This window comes from Gigantopelta aegis, chromosome 14 (genome assembly GCF_016097555.1).
Source record: "Gigantopelta aegis isolate Gae_Host chromosome 14, Gae_host_genome, whole genome shotgun sequence".
Lineage (NCBI taxonomy): Eukaryota > Metazoa > Mollusca > Gastropoda > Neomphalida > Peltospiridae > Gigantopelta > Gigantopelta aegis.
Genome location: NC_054712.1, coordinates 49,539,754 through 49,547,253, shown reverse-complemented (window position 1 = coordinate 49,547,253; position 7,500 = coordinate 49,539,754). Strand labels below are relative to the sequence as shown.

The 7,500-nt window shown below is 41.7% G+C and overlaps 2 long non-coding RNA genes across 2 annotated transcripts in view; one reads left to right on the top strand and one right to left on the bottom strand.

Moving 5' to 3' along the window:
* Positions 1-7,500, bottom strand: part of LOC121389404 — a 28,538-nt gene that overhangs the window by 4,936 nt on the left and 16,102 nt on the right. The window lies entirely within an intron of this gene.
* Positions 1-7,500, top strand: part of LOC121389405 — a 34,648-nt gene that overhangs the window by 21,840 nt on the left and 5,308 nt on the right. The window lies entirely within an intron of this gene.

Here is a 7,500-nt window from a genome sequence, read left to right as displayed (position 1 = left end):
CGCACACGTACACACACATGTACACACACATATATACAATGGCAAATAAAAGCAATAGTCAACGCAGGTAATTTTTGTTATACTTCGAGGAAAAAACCAACAAAGTGTACCTAGGGACACCAAAATGTGCTCGACATAAGCCTGGTACTCGAGGTTAGCGTGCTCAAGATAACAGTGCTCGATTTGGTAACATTACATAGGGAAAATGCCGGGACCGGCAATGGACCTCGAGATATGTTGGGTACTCGAGGTTACCGAGGTCGAGATACCGACGTTTGGCTGTATTTCGAAACACCAGATCCGTTGAGATGCTTTGAATGATATCAATTTAACTACATCAAACGAATTTGATTAATAAATAAAATTAACGCCAACATGACAATAACGACTGTTATCTTGACATTTAAGTGTCATCTTGTCATTGGATGGCATTTAATAAGTTTGACCTCCATAGTTTTATATAAAGCTCATTTCAAAGAAAATATTTGATAAGAACTATAATTATATTGCCTGTATGACATATGTTCACGTATAAGAAAGTGTTCGGTCATTAACGGGGAAAATAAAACAATATATATTTTTCTGGTCAACGACTATAATAAGGAAATATTAAGACATTTTTGTATCAGGTAGTAGTGGTAATGGTAGTGGTAGTAAAAGTAATAGCAGTAGTAGTGGTAGTAGTAGAAGTAGCAGTAGTAAAGGTAGTAGTAGTGATAGTAGTAGTGGTGGTAGTAGTAGTCGTATTAATAATAGTAGTAGTAATTGTAGACCTATAATTATATTGCCTTTCTACATATGCTCACGTATAAAAACATTTATATCATTAACGGGGAAAAACTAACATACATTTTTTTGGTCAATAACTATAACATTTCTATCAGGAGTGGTGGTTGTAGTAGTAGTAGTAGTGGTGATAGTAGTAGTGGTGGTGGTGATGGTGGTGGTGGTAGTAGTAGTAGCAGTAGTAGTATCAGTAGTAGTAGTAGTAGTAGTAGCAGCAGTAGCAGTAGCAGCAGTAGTAGTAGTAGTAGTAGTAGTAGTAGTAGTAGTAGTAGTAGTAGTAGTAGCAGCAGCATTACTAGTAGTAGTATTGGTAGTAGTAGTAGTAGCAGTAGTAATGGTAGTAGTATTAGTATTAGTAGTAGCAGTAGTAGCAGTAGTAATGTTAGTAATAGTAGTAGTGGTGGTGGTGGTGGTAGAAATAGTAGTAGTAGTAGAAGTAGTAGTAGTAGTAGTAGTAGTAGTAGTAGTAGTAGTAGTAGTAGTAGTAGTAGTAGTAGTAGTAGTAATGGTAGTAGTACTAGTAGTAGTAGTAGCAGTAGTTGTAGTAATGGTAGTAGTAGTGGTGGTGGTGGTGGTGGTAGTAGTAGTAGTAGTAGTGTCACGGGGATCCTATAATACCCGTAACTGAATGAAACACGATTATCAAAATATCTCTCCTAACTGTATATCTATTAGATCTCTCTGTAACGGGCGGTTATACCCTAGTGTGGCTCGTCTAGGTATGATTAGAGATACGATCTTATATAAAGTATATGTAATATAGCACGTTTAGTTCATTAGAAAACACAACAAAAACACAATACACTTTGGAATCTGTATTAACCTACGCTGACAAATGTACTGCCGCAGTAGTTAATTAACAACAACAAATAATAACAACCCAGAACTGATAACTTAATTAGTTAATCTCTAGGTGTCTAGTTTACACAATATGCTAATCACTTCACCGTGACACAACACCCACACGTGTGATAATTGAGAAACGCTTCCAGGAGAACTTAATTAATAAAGGAATTACAACTCTATTCCTAACTGGTTAATTTTTAATTAACCCTTACTACTCGTTCAATAACGTGTGATAATTGAGAAACGCTTCCAGGGGAACTTAATTAATAAAGGAATTACAACTCTATTCCTAACTGGTTAATTTTTAATTAACCCTTACTACTCATTCAGTAACCTTGTAACACAGAATTAATACTGGTACCTATCACAATAAAGACAATAACCTACAGTTTACCTAGTTCCTCTAGGATGACTGGCTAAGCCTTAATAATTATTTAGTACAGTGAGCCTACAGTATACTGCGTCAGATGACCGGCAGCACCGTCTAAATAATATTGGTATAATACAGTATTAAAATATTTAAAGTCACATCAATCACATCAAGGTTATACAACAGAGCAGAAATGATATTTACCAAGTCCAAACGGACGAACGTTCCCTGGAAGCCTTCCAATATGTTTCTCCCCGATATTTCTAAAACCCTAGCTATTTATCATAATAACCGAATATCTCCTGGGGGTACATCGCGGCCCTCCCCCTATCAAGTGATATTTCCACAGCGACCACGCCGGCATATTTGTCTTAGATCGCCAGACTTACTGACGCCTAGTCGCCAAAATCACGGTCGTCGAAACCGCACTCGCAGAGGTATTACGTAACTACTGGCCACATGGCCTCCACAACTGGACTAAGTGCATAGTGGGGTGCACGTTCGCGCGAAGGTATTACGTAACAAAGTGCCCACCTGGGCTAAGTGCATATTGGAACTGCACACGGCCCTCTAAAACAATTAATATCACCACAGGCGAAAAGAAATTAAGAGCATGTACCGTCACACACCCCTACCTCAAAAAGGATATTTCCTCTACTCTAGGAATAGGGAAATATACTACAATAAAACAAATGTGCGTTAACCGACGCATCCGGGCATTTATAACACATAGTAATAAGGTGACTACCAGTAATCACACTGAGTCTCTGAGTCCCTGGTATACAAATAAAATATATAAAAACAAAACAGAAATCAAGAATGTCAACACATTATTATAACGTTCAACTTCGGGACAGGGCATAAGCGATTACATTGGATGTGCCCTTGATATGTTCAATGGTAATTGGGAATTCCTGCAGGAGAAGACTCCATCTCAAAACTCTCTGGTTGGTGGCTTTCATTCTGTGAATGAAAGTGAGTGGATTATGATCAGTAAAGACCACCACTTGATGCACTGCCGATTTCACGTAGATCTCAAAATGCTTCAGAGCTTGTACCATGGCCAAAGCTTCCTTCTCTATAGTGGAATAGTTCACCTGGTGTTAGTCAAACTTTTTGGAGAAGAAACTTACAGGATGGTCCAGCCCATTTTCGTCTTCCTGGAACAGCACAGCTCCAGCTCCCACGTCACTGGCATCCACAGCTAGTTTGAAAGGCATTCGGTAGTCTGGCGCTGCCATCACGGGAGACGAGGAGAGCATCTGCTTGAGACGGTTGAATGACTTCTCGCATTCATCTGACCACTGGAACTTCGTTTCCTTCTTTAGCAGCGATTTGATGGGGGCCGCTACCGTCGCAAATTTAGCACAGAAACGACGATAATAACAGGCCATACCAAGGAACCGGCGAACTTCACGACGGTTGGTCGGTGCAGGGTACTGGCTGATGCTTAGTGTCTTGGCCTGCAGTGGGGCGACGCAACCATGTCCGACAGTATGACCTAAGTAGGTCACTGAAGCTTTCACGAATTCACATTTGCCCAGGTTCACAGTCAAGTTAGCTTTCTGTAGGCGACTGAATATTTGTTGTAACCCGGTTAAATGTTCATCCCAAGTGTCGGTGGCTAACACCACATCGTCCAGATACACACTGACGTTTTCTAGGTCTGATAACACCTGGTTCATCATCCTTTGAAAGGCAGCAAGGGCAGTCTTCAAACCAAACGGCATCACTCGGAATTGGAAGAGGCCGTCAGGTGTGATGATCGCCAGAATGTCCTTAGCTTCCTCCGTTAACGGAATGGCATAAAAACCCTTCAGTAGGTCCAATTTGGTGATGTATTGCGCGTGTCCAACTTGGTCGATGCAATCGTCAAGGCGGGGTAGAGGGTAGGCATCTGCCTTGATGAGTTGATTCACGCGACGTAGGTCAGCGCAGACCCGGAAACTGTTATCTCCCTTTTGAATCAGAATAACAGGTGATGCCCACTGACTGTTTGATGGTTCCAGAATGTCGTGTTCCAACATGTAATCTATCTCCTTTTTTAGTGCCGCACGTTTTACAGGATTTATCCGATAGGCATGCTGTCGAATCGGTGTAGCGTTGGGTTCCAAGCGCACCTCCTGGATTAAGGTATTGGTAACCGTTAGAAAGTCCTGACAAATGGAAACATTGTCTTGTATCAACGTAGTCAACTTTGCTCGCTGGGTGCTGTCAAGGTGCTGTAGATAAGAACTCAAGTCTGCTAGAATCTGGCTGTTGGTTAACTTGATCTCTGCAGTCTTGACGTCATCACAGGAAGTTGAGTGACTCTCAATTTGGACAGGCAACACTGGAACTATCGGCAGTCTGTCTAAATAACCTTTTAGCAAATTGATGTGACAATACCTACTTTTCCTAACCCTATCAGGAGTGTTTATCACATACCCTGTCTCATTAACCCGTTTGTGCACAACATAGGGACCGAAATATCTGTTCTGTAATGAACCCCGTTTAATGGGAAGGTACAGCAGCACTTTATCCCCTGGTTTAAATTCCCGACTCTTAGCCTTCCTATCAAACACTGATTTTATTTTGCTCTGAGCATAGCTCAGGTGCTTCCTAGCCAGTTCGGTCGCCTGCCACAACCTATCTCTAACTCTCCCTACATAAATCAGCAGGTTTTCGGCATTATCCTTGTCTAACCAACTATCTTTTACCAATTTGAGAGGGCCTCGGGCTGAATGCCCATAGACCAACTCAAATGGGGTGAATCCTAAGGATTCTTGCTTAGCATCCCGTGCTGCGAACAACACGAAAGGAATTGACTGGTCCCAGTCAGTACCATTGTCGAAACAATGGCAGCGGAGCATACTTTTCATGCTCTGGTGGAAACGTTCTATTGCGCCCTGGCTCTCAGGGTGGAATGCAGCAGAACGAATCTGTCGTATATCTAACATAGACAGTACTTGCTGGATTAACTTGCTCATAAAGTTCGTACCCCGGTCGCTTTGAATTTCACCTGGTAAACCCGTGTACGTGAAGTACTTAAGCAGCGCACTAGCTACAACAGACGCAGTAACCTTCCTTAAGGGAATCGCCTCTGGAAAACGCGTAGTTAAGCACATAATTGTTAACAAGAATTGGTTGCCTGAACGCGTTTTCGGTAATGGCCCCACGACATCTATCAACACTTTTGAAAAAGCTTCCCCCAACTATGGGAACCTTCTGCAGGGGATAGGGGGGAATTAGCTGATTTGGTTTGCCCACAACCTGACACACATGACATACAATGCTTACTGACATCTACAAACATTCCCTTCCAATAAAACTCTGAGGCAAGTTTACTATGAGTTTTATTCCGCCCTAAGTGGCCAGCAAACACGTCCTCATGTGCTAACAATAACAATGACGGACGGTACTTAGAAGGCACCACAATTCTACATCTTGTCACACATTCCTCACTATCAGGCACAACCCTTTCCACACACTTATTCATTAATACTCCCTTGTCCATATAATAACCTGACATCTGATCCTCCATCTCACCCTCAGTTAACAATGTAGTGCGAGCTGCCAACAAACTTGGATCAGTCCCCTGCTCTAGGATTAACTCTTGTCTATTACAAAATAAGTCCCTCCTATCAAACACAACTGGTTCATTTCCCCTCTGCGGGAGATCAACAGGTTCCACCACATTTAATTCCTGAGTTGACTTATCTACCATTTTACTGATAACCTCATCCACTCCAATTTCATGGCTCACACACGTATCAGACATATCACAAATATCCTCTGGGTCTCGTGTTACCCTTCTGGCCATAGCCCTAGTCATTACACACGCAGGATATCTAGTCTCATCAACCTCACTAAACCGACCACTTGCGCATTATCGCGTTTCCTTTTAAAACAGTCCCCGACAAGATGGTTATCCTTTTTACAGTAACTGCAATGTGGACGAAATATTCGTGCATTGGCTGATAATGCAGGCTTATCCTTACTTTGCCCACCGGGTGCATTCCTTGCCTGACTAGCTGACCAACTAGATAATTCTCCCCGATAGTTACCTTCCCGGGAAAAACCTGGCTGAAATTTCTTCTTATCACCCTGTTGTAAAGAGCTACCCTGTACTGCCTGAGCTTTGTGTATTAACACGTAATCATCTGCCACTATGCCTGCCTCCTCTATCTTTTTGACATCACGATCCTCTAAATGAATACGTAAGCTAACTGGTAATCCATTTTTAATGTCCTGTGAGATCAACAACTCCCGTAACTCGGTATATGACTCTACCTGATGAGAAATCACCCATTTATCAAACATCCCTGCCTTCTTAGCCACAAACTGACTATAAGACTGACCCTGCGTTTTTCTCAACTCGCTATACCGTAAACAATAATCCTCAGGTCGTAATTCATATGCCCTCAACACTGCCGCCTTAACTAGGTCGTACTGACTTGCTCGCTCGTCACTCATTGAATTATAAGCTACACTAGCCTTCCCCTTAAACTTAAGACACGGCTAACAATGTTCACTTAGACTGCGGCCAATTTAGCTGCTTAGCGACCCGTTCAAAAAGTTGGAAGAACATACCTACCTCCTGGTCATCAAATACAGGCACTGATCTATAAGCCTCCGACATGTTAAACCCACTTCCGGCTTCCCGTCTAACTTCTTCAGTATTCAACTTTAACTCATGTTCCACTTTTAATTTTGCTAACTGGAATTCTGTATCCCTGTCTCTCTCTTCTCTCTCTCTCTATCTCTCTCTTCTCTATCTTCTCTATCCCTTTCTTCTCTTTCTCTCTCTCTCTCTTTCTCTATCTCTATCTTCTTTCTCTCTCTCTCTCTCTCTCTCTCTCTCTCTCTCTCTCTCTCTCTCTCTCTCTCTCTCTCTCTCTCTCTCTCTCTCTCTCTATCCCTCTCTCTATCTCTCTCTTCTCTCTCTCTATCTAACGCATGTTCTTCTCTTTCGTACTCAAGCTGCTTAAAAGCTAATTGTTGTTCCACACTTAACTCATTTATCTCTATTTCTGGAACAATCTCACTGTCTTCCATAACAAGACTATCACCAAAAATTTCCTGGATAATAATTGTCCTTATATCTCCTAAGGTTTTAGCTGATGCTAAATCAATTTCTCGCTCACCCGCGGTTTCAACTAACTCGGCCTTACGTGCTCGCTTAATCTCCACTACACTGAGCGTAGGCCTATCCAGCAAATTCTTATCCATGTTTAGATATGACGCACTTATTATTAATTAATTTTCTAGTGAACAACGTTGCTACTTCTAGTTAATTTGTAAAAATAATTTATAAAGCCCCCATTTACAAACAATACTTTTTTAAATATGCATGTCCCGTTTCAGATCCGGGACGAGCGCCCCAATTTTTACTCCTGTCACGGTGATCCTATAATACCCGTAACTGAATGAAACACGATTATCAAAATATCTCTCCTAACTGTATATCTATTAGATCTCTCTGTAACGGGCGGTTATACCCTAGTGTGGCTCGTCTA